This window comes from Triticum aestivum, unplaced genomic scaffold, assembly GCF_018294505.1.
Source record: "Triticum aestivum cultivar Chinese Spring unplaced genomic scaffold, IWGSC CS RefSeq v2.1 scaffold116194, whole genome shotgun sequence".
Lineage (NCBI taxonomy): Eukaryota > Viridiplantae > Streptophyta > Magnoliopsida > Poales > Poaceae > Triticum > Triticum aestivum.
The window spans coordinates 59,903-72,214 of NW_025228259.1; the positions used below are offsets into that span (position 1 = coordinate 59,903).

Genomic DNA, 12,312 nt, shown 5'->3' on the forward strand with positions numbered 1-12,312 from the left:
CGAAGTTAAGCGTGCTTGGGCGAGAGTAGTACTAGGATGGGTGACCTCCTGGGAAGTCCTCGTGTTGCATTCCCTTTTTAATTTTTTTCGCGCCGCTTGCAAAACAAAACGCACGTGTAAGTAATATATTTACCGTGTTTTATTATTTTGCACGAGTGCGGTAAGTCATAGCTGGGTGCTCACGATTCACGGGTCTAGCGTCGGCGTTGTGGCGCGGCAAGCGTGCACTGGTGCGGTTGAGAGGGAGGGGTGGAAACCGCGTTAAACTCGTCTCCGTAGTTGAGAGGGAGCGGCCAAAGCAATGTACAATCGTCTTTGTAGTGGAGCTGGGAGGGTCAAGGATAAGGGACGAAGACCGGGGTAACATGTCGGATGCGATCATACCAGCACTAAAGCACCGGATCCCATCAGAACTCCGAAGTTAAGCGTGCTTGGGCGAGAGTAGTACTAGGATGGGTGACCTCCTGGGAAGTCCTCGTGTTGCATTCCCTATTTAATTTTTTTCGCGCCGCTTGCAAAACAAAACACACATGTAAGTAATATATTTACCGTGTTTTATTATTTTGCACGAGTGCGGTAAGTCATAGCTGGGTGCTCACGATTCACGGGTCCAGCGTCGGCGTTGTGGCGCGGCAAGCGTGCACTGGTGCGGTTGAGAGGGAGGGGTGGAAACCGCGTTAAACTCGTCTCCGTAGTTGAGAGGGAGCGGCCAAAGCAATGTACAATCGTCTTTGTAGTGGAGCTGGGAGGGGCAAGGATAAGGGACAAAGACCGGGGTAACATGTCGGATGCGATCATACCAGCACTAAAGCACCGGATCCCATCAGAACTCCGAAGTTAAGCGTGCTTGGGCGAGAGTAGTACTAGGATTGGTGACCTCCTGGGAAGTCCTCGTGTTGCATTCCCTTTTTAATTTTTTTCGCGCCGCTTGCAAAACAAAACGCACGTGTAAGTAATATATTTACCGTGTTTTATTATTTTGCACGAGTGCGGTAAGTCATAGCTGGGTGCTCACGATTCACGGGTCCAGCGTCGGCGTTGTGGCGCGGCAAGCGTGCACTGGTGCGGTTGAGAGGGAGGGGTGGAAACCGCGTTAAACTCGTCTCCGTAGTTGAGAGGGAGCGGCCAAAGCAATGTACAATCGTCTTTGTAGTGGAGCTGGGAGGGGCAAGGATAAGGGACGAAGACCGGGGTGACATGTCGGATGCGATCATACCAGCACTAAAGCACCGGATCCCATCAGAACTCCGAAGTTAAGCGTGCTTGGGCGAGAGTAGTACTAGGATGGGTGACCTCCTGGGAAGTCCTCGTGTTGCATTCCCTTTTTAATTTTTTTCGCGCCGCTTGCAAAACAAAACGCACGTGTAAGTAATATATTTACCGTGTTTTATTATTTTGCACGAGTGCGGTAAGTCATAGCTGGGTGCTCACGATTCACGGGTCCAGCGTCGGCGGTGTGGCGCGGCAAGCGTGCACTGGTGCGGTTGAGAGGGAGGGGTGGAAACCGCGTTAAACTCGTCTCCGTAGTTGAGAGGGAGCGGCCAAAGCAATGTGCAATCGTCTTTGTAGTGGAGCTGGGAGGGGCAAGGATAAGGGACGAAGACCGGGGTAACATGTCGGATGCGATCATACCAGCACTAAAGCACCGGATCCCATCAGAACTCCGAAGTTAAGCGTGCTTGGGCGAGAGTAGTACTAGGATGGGTGACCTCCTGGGAAGTCCTCGTGTTGCATTCCCTTTTTAATTTTTTTCGCGCCGCTTGCAAAACAAAACGCACGTGTAAGTAATATATTTACCGTGTTTTATTATTTTGCACGAGTGCGGTAAGTCATAGCTGGGTGCTCACGATTCACGGGTCCAGCGTCGGCGTTGTGGCGCGGCAAGCGTGCACTGGTGCGGTTGAGAGGGAGGGGTGGAAACCGCGTTAAACTCGTCTCCGTAGTTGAGAGGGAGCGGCCAAAGCAATGTGCAATCGTCTTTGTAGTGGAGCTGGGAGGGGCAAGGATAAGGGACGAAGACCGGGGTAACATGTCTGATGCGATCATACCAGCACTAAAGCACCGGATCCCATCAGAACTCCGAAGTTAAGCGTGCTTGGGCGAGAGTAGTACTAGGATGGGTGACCTCCTGGGAAGTCCTCGTGTTGCATTCCCTTTTTAATTTTTTTCGCGCCGCTTGCAAAACAAAACGCACGTGTAAGTAATATATTTACCGTGTTTTATTATTTTGCACGAGTGCGGTAAGTCATAGCTGGGTGCTCACGATTCACGGGTCCAGCGTCAGCGTTGTGGCGCGGCAAGCGTGCACTGGTGCGGTTGAGAGGGAGGGGTGGAAACCGCGTTAAACTCGTCTCCGTAGTTGAGAGGGAGCGGCCAAAGCAATGTGCAATCGTCTTTGTAGTGGAGCTGGGAGGGGCAAGGATAAGGGACGAAGACCGGGGTAACATGTCGGATGCGATCATACCAGCACTAAAGCACTGGATCCCATCAGAACTCCGAAGTTAAGCGTGCTTGGGCGAGAGTAGTACTAGGATGGGTGACCTCCTGGGAAGTCCTCGTGTTGCATTCCCTTTTTAATTTTTTTCGCGCCGCTTGCAAAACAAAACGCACGTGTAAGTAATATATTTACCGTGTTTTATTATTTTGCACGAGTGCGGTAAGTCATAGCTGGGTGCTCACGATTCACGGGTCCAGCGTCGGCGTTGTGGCGCGGCAAGCGTGCACTGGTGCGGTTGAGAGGGAGGGGTGGAAACCGCGTTAAACTTGTCTCCGTAGTTGAGAGGGAGCGGCCAAAGCAATGTACAATCGTCTTTGTAGTGGAGCTGGGAGGGGCAAGGATAAGGGACGAAGACCGGGGTAACATGACGAATGCGATCATACCAGCATTAAAGCACCGGATCCCATCAGAACTCCGAAGTTAAGCGTGCTTGGGCGAGAGTAGTACTAGGATGGGTGACCTCCTGGGAAGTCCTCGTGTTGCATTCCCTTTTTAATTTTTTTCGCGCCGCTTGCAAAACAAAATGCACGTGTAAGTAATATATTTACCGTGTTTTATTATTTTGCACGAGTGCGGTAAGTCATAGCTGGGTGCTCACGATTCATGGGTCCAGCGTCGGCGTTGTGGCGCGGCAAGCGTGCACTGGTGCGGTTGAGAGGGAGGGGTGGAAACCGCGTTAAACTCGTCTCCGTAGTTGAGAGGGAGCGGCCAAAGCAATGTACAATCGTCTTTGTAGTGGAGCTGGGAGGGGCAAGGATAAGGGAGGAAGACCGGGGTAACATGTCGGATGCGATCATACCAGCACTAAAGCACCGGATCCCATCAGAACTCCGAAGTTAAGCGTGCTTGTGCGAGAGTAGTACTAGGATGGGTGACCTCCTGGGAAGTCCTCGTGTTGCATTCCCTTTTTAATTTTTTTCGCGCCGCTTGCAAAACAAAACGCACGTGTAAGTAATATATTTACCGTGTTTTATTATTTTGCACGAGTGCGGTAAGTCATAGCTGGGTGCTCACGATTCACGGGTCCAGCGTCGGCGTTGTGGCGCGGCAAGCGTGCACTGGTGCGGTTGAGAGGGAGGGGTGGAAACCGCGTTAAACTCGTCACCGTAGTTGAGAGGGAGCGGCCAAAGCAATGTGCAATCGTCTTTGTAGTGGAGCTGGGAGGGGCAAGGATAAGGGACGAAGACCGGGGTAACATGTCGGATGCGATCATACCAGCACTAAAGCACCGGATCCCATCAGAACTCCGAAGTTAAGCGTGCTTGGGCGAGAGTAGTACTAGGATGGGTGACCTCCTGGGAAGTCCTCGTGTTGCATTCCCTTTTTAATTTTTTTCGCGCCGCTTGCAAAAGAAAACGCACGTGTAAGTAATATATTTACCGTGTTTTATTATTTTGCACGAGTGCGGTAAGTCATAGCTGGGTGCTCACGATTCACGGGTCCAGCGTCGGCGTTGTGGCGCGGCAAGCGTGCACTGGTGCGGTTGAGAGGGAGGGGTGGAAACCGCGTTAAACTCGTCTCCGTAGTTGAGAGGGAGCGGCCAAAGCAATGTGCAATCGTCTTTGTAGTGGAGCTGGGAGGGGCAAGGATAAGGGACGAAGACCGGGGTAACATGTCGGATGCGATCATACCAGCACTAAAGCACCGGATCCCATCAGAACTCCGAAGTTAAGCGTGCTTGGGCGAGAGTAGTACTAGGATGGGTGACCTCCTGGGAAGTCCTCGTGATGCATTCCCTTTTTAATTTTTTTCGCGCCGCTTGCAAAACAAAACACACGTGTAAGTAATATATTTACCGTGTTTTATTATTTTGCACGAGTGCGGTAAGTCATAGCTGGGTGCTCACGATTCACGGGTCCAGCGTCGGCGTTGTGGCGCGGCAAGCGTGCACTGGTGCGGTTGAGAGGGAGGGGTGGAAACCGCGTTAAACTCGTCTCCGTAGTTGAGAGGGAGCGGCCAAAGCAATGTGCAATCGTCTTTGTAGTGGAGCTGGGAGGGGCAAGGATAAGGGACGAAGACCGGGGTAACATGTCGGATGCGATCATACCAGCACTAAAGCACCGTATCCCATCAGAACTCCGAAGTTAAGCGTGCTTGGGCGAGAGTAGTACTAGGATGGGTGACCTCCTGGGAAGTCCTCGTGTTGCATTCCCTTTTTAATTTTTTTCGCGCCGCTTGCAAAACAAAACGCACGTGTAAGTAATATATTTACCGTGTTTTATTATTTTGCACGAGTGCGGTAAGTCATAGCTGGGTGCTCACGATTCACGGGTCCAGCGTCGGCGTTGTGGCGCGGCAAGCGTGCACTGGTGCGGTTGAGAGGGAGGGGTGGAAACCGCGTTAAACTCGTCTCCGTAGTTGAGAGGGAGCGGCCAAAGCAATGTGCAATCGTCTTTGTAGTGGAGCTGGGAGGGGCAAGGATAAGGGACGAAGACCGGGGTAACATGTCGGATGCGATCATACAAGCACTAAAGCACCGGATCCCATCAGAACTCCGAAGTTAAGCGTGCTTGGGCGAGAGTAGTACTAGGATGGGTGACCTCCTGGGAAGTCCTCGTGTTGCATTCCCTTTTTAATTTTTTTCGCGCCGCTTGCAAAACAAAACGCACGTGTAAGTAATATATTTACCGTGTTTTATTATTTTGCACGAGTGCGGTAAGTCATAGCTGGGTGCTCACGATTCACGGGTCCAGCGTCGGCGTTGTGGCGCGGCAAGCGTGCACTGGTGCGGTTGAGAGGGAGGGGTGGAAACCGCGTTAAACTCGTCTCCGTAGTTGAGAGGGAGCGGCCAAAGCAATGTGCAATCGTCTTTGTAGTGGAGCTGGGAGGGGCAAGGATAAGGAACGAAGACCGGGGTAACATGTCGGATGCGATCATACCAGCACTAAAGCACCGGATCCCATCAGAACTCCGAAGTTAAGCGTGCTTGGGCGAGAGTAGTACTAGGATGGGTGACCTCCTGGGAAGTCCTCGTGTTGCATTCCCTTTTTAATTTTTTTCGCGCCGCTTGCAAAACAAAACGCACGTGTAAGTAATATATTTACCGTGTTTTATTATTTTGCACGAGTGCGGTAAGTCATAGCTGGGCGCTCACGATTCACGGGTCCAGCGTCGGCGTTGTGGCGCGGCAAGCGTGCACTGGTGCGGTTGAGAGGGAGGGGTGGAAACCGCGTTAAACTCGTCTCCGTAGTTGAGAGGGAGCGGCCAAAGCAATGTACAATCGTCTTTGTGGTGGAGCTGGGAGGGGCAAGGATAAGGGACGAAGACCGGGGTAACATGTCGGATGCGATCATACCAGCACTAAAGCACCGGATCCCATCAGAACTCGGAAGTTAAGCGTGCTTGGGCGAGAGTAGTACTAGGATGGGTGACCTCCTGGGAAGTCCTCGTGTTGCATTCCCTTTTTAATTTTTTTCGCGCCGCTTGCAAAACAAAACGCACGTGTAAGTAATATATTTACCGTGTTTTATTATTTTGCACGAGTGCGGTAAGTCATAGCTGGGTGCTCACGATTCACGGGTCCAGCGTCGGCGTTGTGGCGCGGCAAGCATGCACTGGTGCGGTTGAGAGGGAGGGGTGGAAACCGCGTTAAACTCGTCTCCGTAGTTGAGAGGGAGCGGCCAAAGCAATGTACAATCGTCTTTGTAGTGGAGCTGGGAGGGGCAAGGATAAGGGACGAAGACCGGGGTAACATGTCGGATGCGATCATACCAGCACTAAAGCACCGGATCCCATCAGAACTCCGAAGTTAGGAGTGCTTGGGCGAGAGTAGTACTAGGATGGGTGACCTCCTGGGAAGTCCTGGTGTTGCATTCCCTTTTTAATTTTTTTCGCGCCGCTTGCAAAACAAAACGCACGTGTAAGTAATATATTTACCGTGTTTTATTATTTTGCACGAGTGCGGTAAGTCATAGCTCGGTGCTCACGATTCACGGGTCCAGCGTCGGCGTTGTGGCGCGGCAAGCGTGCACTAGTGCGGTTGAGAGGGAGGGGTGGAAACCGCGTTAAACTCGTCTCCGTAGTTGAGAGGGAGCGGCCAAAGCAATGTACAATCGTCTTTGTAGTGGAGCTGGGAGGGGCAAGGATAAGGGACGAAGACCGGGGTAACATGTCGGATGCGATCATACCAGCACTAAAGCACCAGATCCCATCAGAACTCCGAAGTTAGTTAAGCGTGCTTGGGCGAGAGTAGTACTAGGATGGGTGACCTCCTGGGAAGTCCTCATGTTGCATTCCCTTTTTAATTTTTTTCGCGCCGCTTGCAAAACAAAACGCACGTGTAAGTAATATATTTACTGTGTTTTATTATTTTGCACGAGTGCGGTAAGTCATAGCTGGGTGCTCACGATTCACGGGTCCAGCGTCGGCGTTGTGGCGCGGCAAGCGTGCACTGGTGCGGTTGAGAGGGAGGGGTGGAAACCGCGTTAAACTCGTCTCCGTAGTTGAGAGGGAGCGGCCAAAGCAATGTACAATCGTCTTTGTAGTGGAGCTGGGAGGGGCAAGGATAAGGGACGAAGACCGGGGTAACATGTCGGATGCGATCATACCAGCACTAAAGCACCGGATCCCATCACATTCCGAAGTTAAGCGCGCTTGGGCGAGAGTAGTACTAGGATGGGTGACCTCTTGGGAAGTCCTCGTGTTGCATTCCCTTTTTAATTTTTTTTGCGCCGCTTGCAAAACAAAACGCACGTGTAAGTAATATATTTACCGTGTTTTATTATTTTGCACGAGTGCGGTAAGTCATAGCTGGGTGCTCACGATTCACGGGTCCAGCGTCGGCGTTGTGGCGCGGCAAGCGTGCACTGGTGCGGTTGAGAGGGAGGGGTGGAAACCGCGTTAAACTCGTCTCCGTAGTTGAGAGGGAGCGGCCAAAGCAATGTACAATCGTCTTTGTAGTGGAGCTGGGAGGGGCAAGGATAAGGGACGAAGACCGGGGTAACATGTCGGATGCGATCATACCAGCATTAAAGCACCAGATCCCATCAGAACTCCGAAGTTAAGCGTGCTTGGGCGAGAGTAGTGCTAGGATGGGTGACCTCCTGGGAAGTCCTCGTGTTGCATTCCCTTTTTAATTTTTTTCGCGCCGCTTGCAAAACAAAACGCACGTGTAAGTAATATATTTACCGTGTTTTATTGTTTTGCACGAGTGCGGTAAGTCATAGCTGGGTGCTCACGATTCACGGGTCCAGCGTCGGCGTTGTGGCGCGGCAAGCGTGCACTGGTGCGGTTGAGAGGGAGGGGTGGAAACCGCGTTAAACTCGTCTCCGTAGTTGAGAGGGAGCGGCCAAAGCAATGTACAATCGTCTTTGTAGTGGAGCTGGGAGGGGCAAGGATAAGTGACGAAGACCGGGGTAATATGTCGGATGCGATCATACCAGCACTAAAGCACCGTATCCCATCAAAACTCCAAAGTTAAGCGTGCTTGGGCGAGAGTAGTACTAGGATGGGTGACCTCCTGGGAAGTCCTCGTGTTGCATTCCCGTTTTAATTTTTTTCGCGCCGCTTGCAAAACAAAACGCAAGTGTAAGTAATATATTTACCGTGTTTTATTATTTTGCACGAGTGCGGTAAGTCATAGCTCGGTGCTCACGATTCACGGGTCCAGCGTCGGCGTTGTGGCGCGGCAAGCGTGCACTGGTGCGGTTGAGAGGGAGGGGTGGAAACCGCGTTAAACTCGTCTCCGTAGTTGAGAGGGAGCGGCCAAAGCAATGTACAATCGTCTTTGTAGTGGAGCTGGGAGGGGCAAGGATAAGGGACGAAGACCGGGGTAACATGTCGGATGCAATCATACCAGCACTAAAGCACCGGATCCCATCAGAACTCCGAAGTTAAGCGTGCTTGGGCGAGAGTAGTACTAGGATTGGTGACCTCCTGGGAAGTCCTCGTGTTGCATTCCCTTTTTAATTTTTTTCGCGCCGCTTGCAAAACAAAACGCACGTGTAAGTAATATATTTACCGTGTTTTATTATTTTGCACGAGTGCGGTAAGTCATAGCTGGGTGCTCACGATTCACGGGTCCAGCGTCGGCGTTGTGGCGCGGCAAGCGTGCACTGGTGCGGTTGAGAGGGAGGGGTGGAAACCGCGTTAAACTCGTCTCCGTAGTTGAGAGGGAGCGGCCAAAGCAATGTACAATCGTCTTTGTAGTGGAGCTGGCAGGGGCAAGGATAAGGGACGAAGACCGGGGTAACATGTCGGATGCGATCATACCAGCACTAAAGCACCGGATCCCATCAGAACTCCGAAGTTAAGCGTGCTTGGGCGAGAGTAGTACTAGGATGGGTGACCTGCTGGGAAGTCCTCGTGTTGCATTCCCTTTTTAAATTTTTTCGCGCCGCTTGCAAAACAGAACGCACGTGTAAGTAATATATTTACCGTGTTTTATTATTTTGCACGAGTGCGGTAAGTCATAGCTGGGTGCTCACGATTCACGGGTCCAGCGTCGGCGTTGTGGCACGGCAAGCGTGCACTGGTGCGGTTGAGAGGGAGGGGTGGAAACCGCGTTAAACTCGTCTCCGTAGTTGAGAGGGAGCGGCCAAAGCAATGTACAATCGTCTTTGTAGTGGAGCTGGGAGGGGCAAGGATAAGGGACGAAGACCGGGGTAACATGTCGGATGCGATCATACCAGCACTAAAGCACCGGATCCCATCAGAACTCCGAAGTTAAGTGTGCTTGGGCGAGAGTAGTACTAGGATGGGTGACCTCCTGGGAAGTCCTCGTGTTGCATTCCATTTTTAATTTTTTTCGCGCCGCTTGCAAAACAAAACGCACGTGTAAGTAATATATTTACCGTGTTTTATTATTTTGCACGAGTGCGGTAAGTCATAGCTGGGTGCTCACGATTCACGGGTCCAGCGTCGGCGTTGTGGCGCGGCAAGCGTGCACTGGTGCGGTTGAGAGGGAGGGGTGGAAACCGCGTTAAACTCGTCTCCGTAGTTGAGAGGGAGCGGCCAAAGCAATGTACAATCGTCTTTGTAGTGGAGCTGGGAGGGGCAAGGATAAGGGACGAAGACCGGGGTAACATGTCGGATGCGATCATACCAGCACTAAAGCACCGGATCCCATCAGAACTCCGAAGTTAAGCGTGCTTGGGCGAGAGTAGTACTAGGATGGGTGACCTCCTGGGAACTCCTCGTGTTGCATTCCCTTTTTAATTTTTTTCGCGCCGCTTGCAAAACAAAACGCACGTGTAAGTAATATATTTACCGTGTTTTATTATTTTGCACGAGTGCGGTAAGTCATAGCTGGGTGCTCACGATTCTCCTGGGAAGTCCTCGTGTTGCATTCCCTTTTTAATTTTTTTCGCGCCGCTTGCAAAACAAAACGCACGTGTAAGTAATATATTTACCGTGTTTTATTATTTTGCACGAGTGCGGTAAGTCATAGCTGGGTGCTCACGATTCACGGGTCCAGCGTCGGCGTTGTGGCGCGGCAAGCGTGCACTGGTGCGGTTGAGAGGGAGGGGTGGAAACCGCGTTAAACTCGTCTCCGTAGTTGAGAGGGAGCGGCCAAAGCAATGTACAATCGTCTTTGTAGTGGAGCTGGGAGGGGCAAGGATAAGGGACGAAGACCGGGGTAACATGTCGGATGCGATCATACCAGCACTAAAGCACCGGATCCCATCACATTCCGAAGTTAAGCGCGCTTGGGCGAGAGTAGTACTAGGATGGGTGACCTCTTGGGAAGTCCTCGTGTTGCATTCCCTTTTTAATTTTTTTTGCGCCGCTTGCAAAACAAAACGCACGTGTAAGTAATATATTTACCGTGTTTTATTATTTTGCACGAGTGCGGTAAGTCATAGCTGGGTGCTCACGATTCACGGGTCCAGCGTCGGCGTTGTGGCGCGGCAAGCGTGCACTGGTGCGGTTGAGAGGGAGGGGTGGAAACCGCGTTAAACTCGTCTCCGTAGTTGAGAGGGAGCGGCCAAAGCAATGTGCAATCGTCTTTGTAGTGGAGCTGGGAGGGGCAAGGATAAGGGACGAAGACCGGGGTAACATGTCGGATGCGATCATACCAGCACTAAAGCACCGGATCCCATCAGAACTTCAAAGTTAAGCGTGCTTGGGCGAGAGTAGTACTAGGATGGGTGACCTCCTGGGAAGTCCTCGTGTTGCATTCCCTTTTTAATTTTTTTCGCGCCGCTTGCAAAACAAAACGCACGTGTAAGTAATATATTTACCGTGTTTTATTATTTTGCACGAGTGTGGTAAGTCATAGCTGGGTGCTCACGATTCACGGGTCCAGCGTCGGCGTTGTGGCGCGGCAAGCGTGCACTGGTGCGGTTGAGAGGGAGGGGTGTAAACCGCGTTAAACTCGTCTCCGTAGTTGAGAGGGAGCGGCCAAAGCAATGTGCAATCGTCTTTGTAGTGGAGCTGGGAGGGGCAAGGATAAGGGACGAAGACCGGGGTAACATGTCGGATGCGATCATACCAGCACTAAAGCACCGGATCCCATCAGAACTCCGAAGTTAAGCGTGCTTGGGCGAGAGTAGTACTAGGATGGGTGACCTCCTGGGAAGTCCTCGTGTTGCATTCCCTTTTTAATTTTTTTCGCGCCGCTTGCAAAACAAAACGCACGTGTAAGTAATATATTTACCGTGTTTTATTATTTTGCACGAGTGCGGTAAGTCATAGCTGGGTGCTCACGATTCACGGGCCCAGCGTCGGCGTTGTGGCGCGGCAAGCGTGCACTGGTGCGGTTGAGGGAGGGGTGGAAACCGCGTTAAACTCGTCTCCGTATTTGAGAGGGAGCGGCCAAAGCAATGTGCAATCGTCTTTGTAGTGGAGCTGGGAGGGGCAAGGATAAGGGACGAAGACCGGGGTAACATGTCGGATGCGATCATACCAGCACTAAAGCACCGGATCCCATCAGAACTCCGAAGTTAAGCGTGCTTGGGCGAGAGTAGTACTAGGATGGGTGACCTCCTGGGAAGTCCTCGTGTTGCATTCCCTTTTTAATTTTTTTCGCGCCGCTTGCAAAACAAAACGCACGTGTAAGTAATATATTTACCGTGTTTTATTATTTTGCACGAGTGCGGTATGTCATAGCTGGGTGCTCACGATTCACGGGTCCAGCGTCGGCGTTGTGGCGCGGCAAGCGTGCACTGGTGCGGTTGAGAGGGAGGGGTGGAAACCGCATTAAACTCGTCTCCGTAGTTGAGAGGGAGCGGCCAAAGCAATGTACAATCGTCTTTGTAGTGGAGCTGGGAGGGGCAAGGATAAGGGACGAAGACCGGGGTAACATGTCGGATGTGATCATACCAGCACTAAAGCACCGGATCCCATCAGAACTCCGAAGTTAAGCGTGCTTGGGCGAGCGTAGTACTAGGATGGGTGACCTACTGGGAAGTCCTCGTGTTGCATTCCCTTTTTAATTTTTTTCGCGCCGCTTGCAAAACAAAACGCACGTGTAAGTAATATATTTACCGTGTTTTATTATTTTGCACGAGTGCGGTAAGTCATAGCTGGGTGCTCACGATTCACGGGTCCAGCGTCGGCGTTGTGGCGCGGCAAGCGTGCACTGGTGCGGTTGAGAGGGAGGGGTGGAAACCGCGTTAAACTCGTCTCCGTAGTTGAGAGGGAGCGGCCAAAGCAATGTACAATCGTCTTTGTAGTGGAGCTGGGAGGGGCAAGGATAAGGGACGAAGAGCGGGGTAACATGTCGGATGCGATCATACCAGCACTAAAGCACCGGATCCCATCAGAACTCCGAAGTTAAGCGTGCTTGGGCGAGAGTAGTACTAGGATGGGTGACCTCTTGGGAAGTCCTCGTGTTGCATTCCCTTTTTAATTTTTTTCGCGCCGCTTGCAAAACA

General features: G+C 51.8%; 29 non-coding genes across 29 annotated transcripts; all 29 read left to right on the plus strand.

Moving 5' to 3' along the window:
• Window positions 1–370: 370 nt before the first annotated feature.
• On the plus strand, window positions 371–489 carry LOC123173804 (5S ribosomal RNA). The gene has a single exon (XR_006486535.1). It is a non-coding gene; the product is annotated as a 5S ribosomal RNA (ribosomal RNA).
• A 297-nt stretch (window positions 490–786) lies between these two features.
• On the plus strand, window positions 787–905 carry LOC123173726 (5S ribosomal RNA). The gene has a single exon (XR_006486465.1). It is a non-coding gene; the product is annotated as a 5S ribosomal RNA (ribosomal RNA).
• Window positions 906–1,202: 297 nt separating this feature from the next.
• Window positions 1,203–1,321, plus strand: LOC123173805 (5S ribosomal RNA). Its single transcript, XR_006486536.1, has one exon. It is a non-coding gene; the product is annotated as a 5S ribosomal RNA (ribosomal RNA).
• A 297-nt stretch (window positions 1,322–1,618) lies between these two features.
• On the plus strand, window positions 1,619–1,737 carry LOC123173807 (5S ribosomal RNA). Its single transcript, XR_006486538.1, has one exon. It is a non-coding gene; the product is annotated as a 5S ribosomal RNA (ribosomal RNA).
• Window positions 1,738–2,034: 297 nt separating this feature from the next.
• LOC123173835 (5S ribosomal RNA) lies at window positions 2,035–2,153 on the plus strand. The gene has a single exon (XR_006486565.1). It is a non-coding gene; the product is annotated as a 5S ribosomal RNA (ribosomal RNA).
• Window positions 2,154–2,450: 297 nt separating this feature from the next.
• Window positions 2,451–2,569, plus strand: LOC123173832 (5S ribosomal RNA). The gene has a single exon (XR_006486562.1). It is a non-coding gene; the product is annotated as a 5S ribosomal RNA (ribosomal RNA).
• Window positions 2,570–2,866: 297 nt separating this feature from the next.
• On the plus strand, window positions 2,867–2,985 carry LOC123173823 (5S ribosomal RNA). The gene has a single exon (XR_006486553.1). It is a non-coding gene; the product is annotated as a 5S ribosomal RNA (ribosomal RNA).
• Window positions 2,986–3,282: 297 nt separating this feature from the next.
• On the plus strand, window positions 3,283–3,401 carry LOC123173724 (5S ribosomal RNA). Its single transcript, XR_006486463.1, has one exon. It is a non-coding gene; the product is annotated as a 5S ribosomal RNA (ribosomal RNA).
• Window positions 3,402–3,698: 297 nt separating this feature from the next.
• LOC123173808 (5S ribosomal RNA) lies at window positions 3,699–3,817 on the plus strand. Its single transcript, XR_006486539.1, has one exon. It is a non-coding gene; the product is annotated as a 5S ribosomal RNA (ribosomal RNA).
• Window positions 3,818–4,114: 297 nt separating this feature from the next.
• LOC123173697 (5S ribosomal RNA) lies at window positions 4,115–4,233 on the plus strand. The gene has a single exon (XR_006486433.1). It is a non-coding gene; the product is annotated as a 5S ribosomal RNA (ribosomal RNA).
• A 297-nt stretch (window positions 4,234–4,530) lies between these two features.
• Window positions 4,531–4,649, plus strand: LOC123173741 (5S ribosomal RNA). Its single transcript, XR_006486481.1, has one exon. It is a non-coding gene; the product is annotated as a 5S ribosomal RNA (ribosomal RNA).
• Window positions 4,650–4,946: 297 nt separating this feature from the next.
• On the plus strand, window positions 4,947–5,065 carry LOC123173725 (5S ribosomal RNA). Its single transcript, XR_006486464.1, has one exon. It is a non-coding gene; the product is annotated as a 5S ribosomal RNA (ribosomal RNA).
• Window positions 5,066–5,362: 297 nt separating this feature from the next.
• Window positions 5,363–5,481, plus strand: LOC123173809 (5S ribosomal RNA). Its single transcript, XR_006486540.1, has one exon. It is a non-coding gene; the product is annotated as a 5S ribosomal RNA (ribosomal RNA).
• Window positions 5,482–5,778: 297 nt separating this feature from the next.
• LOC123173717 (5S ribosomal RNA) lies at window positions 5,779–5,897 on the plus strand. Its single transcript, XR_006486457.1, has one exon. It is a non-coding gene; the product is annotated as a 5S ribosomal RNA (ribosomal RNA).
• A 297-nt stretch (window positions 5,898–6,194) lies between these two features.
• LOC123173765 (5S ribosomal RNA) lies at window positions 6,195–6,313 on the plus strand. The gene has a single exon (XR_006486502.1). It is a non-coding gene; the product is annotated as a 5S ribosomal RNA (ribosomal RNA).
• A 297-nt stretch (window positions 6,314–6,610) lies between these two features.
• On the plus strand, window positions 6,611–6,733 carry LOC123173794 (5S ribosomal RNA). The gene has a single exon (XR_006486529.1). It is a non-coding gene; the product is annotated as a 5S ribosomal RNA (ribosomal RNA).
• A 297-nt stretch (window positions 6,734–7,030) lies between these two features.
• Window positions 7,031–7,148, plus strand: LOC123173795 (5S ribosomal RNA). The gene has a single exon (XR_006486530.1). It is a non-coding gene; the product is annotated as a 5S ribosomal RNA (ribosomal RNA).
• Window positions 7,149–7,445: 297 nt separating this feature from the next.
• LOC123173767 (5S ribosomal RNA) lies at window positions 7,446–7,564 on the plus strand. The gene has a single exon (XR_006486504.1). It is a non-coding gene; the product is annotated as a 5S ribosomal RNA (ribosomal RNA).
• Window positions 7,565–7,861: 297 nt separating this feature from the next.
• Window positions 7,862–7,980, plus strand: LOC123173787 (5S ribosomal RNA). Its single transcript, XR_006486523.1, has one exon. It is a non-coding gene; the product is annotated as a 5S ribosomal RNA (ribosomal RNA).
• A 297-nt stretch (window positions 7,981–8,277) lies between these two features.
• LOC123173738 (5S ribosomal RNA) lies at window positions 8,278–8,396 on the plus strand. The gene has a single exon (XR_006486478.1). It is a non-coding gene; the product is annotated as a 5S ribosomal RNA (ribosomal RNA).
• Window positions 8,397–8,693: 297 nt separating this feature from the next.
• On the plus strand, window positions 8,694–8,812 carry LOC123173836 (5S ribosomal RNA). The gene has a single exon (XR_006486566.1). It is a non-coding gene; the product is annotated as a 5S ribosomal RNA (ribosomal RNA).
• Window positions 8,813–9,109: 297 nt separating this feature from the next.
• LOC123173828 (5S ribosomal RNA) lies at window positions 9,110–9,228 on the plus strand. Its single transcript, XR_006486558.1, has one exon. It is a non-coding gene; the product is annotated as a 5S ribosomal RNA (ribosomal RNA).
• A 297-nt stretch (window positions 9,229–9,525) lies between these two features.
• Window positions 9,526–9,644, plus strand: LOC123173821 (5S ribosomal RNA). The gene has a single exon (XR_006486552.1). It is a non-coding gene; the product is annotated as a 5S ribosomal RNA (ribosomal RNA).
• Window positions 9,645–10,083: 439 nt separating this feature from the next.
• On the plus strand, window positions 10,084–10,201 carry LOC123173796 (5S ribosomal RNA). Its single transcript, XR_006486531.1, has one exon. It is a non-coding gene; the product is annotated as a 5S ribosomal RNA (ribosomal RNA).
• A 297-nt stretch (window positions 10,202–10,498) lies between these two features.
• LOC123173737 (5S ribosomal RNA) lies at window positions 10,499–10,617 on the plus strand. Its single transcript, XR_006486476.1, has one exon. It is a non-coding gene; the product is annotated as a 5S ribosomal RNA (ribosomal RNA).
• A 297-nt stretch (window positions 10,618–10,914) lies between these two features.
• On the plus strand, window positions 10,915–11,033 carry LOC123173810 (5S ribosomal RNA). The gene has a single exon (XR_006486541.1). It is a non-coding gene; the product is annotated as a 5S ribosomal RNA (ribosomal RNA).
• Window positions 11,034–11,328: 295 nt separating this feature from the next.
• On the plus strand, window positions 11,329–11,447 carry LOC123173811 (5S ribosomal RNA). The gene has a single exon (XR_006486542.1). It is a non-coding gene; the product is annotated as a 5S ribosomal RNA (ribosomal RNA).
• A 297-nt stretch (window positions 11,448–11,744) lies between these two features.
• Window positions 11,745–11,863, plus strand: LOC123173745 (5S ribosomal RNA). The gene has a single exon (XR_006486484.1). It is a non-coding gene; the product is annotated as a 5S ribosomal RNA (ribosomal RNA).
• Window positions 11,864–12,160: 297 nt separating this feature from the next.
• LOC123173819 (5S ribosomal RNA) lies at window positions 12,161–12,279 on the plus strand. The gene has a single exon (XR_006486550.1). It is a non-coding gene; the product is annotated as a 5S ribosomal RNA (ribosomal RNA).
• Window positions 12,280–12,312: the final 33 nt, after the last annotated feature.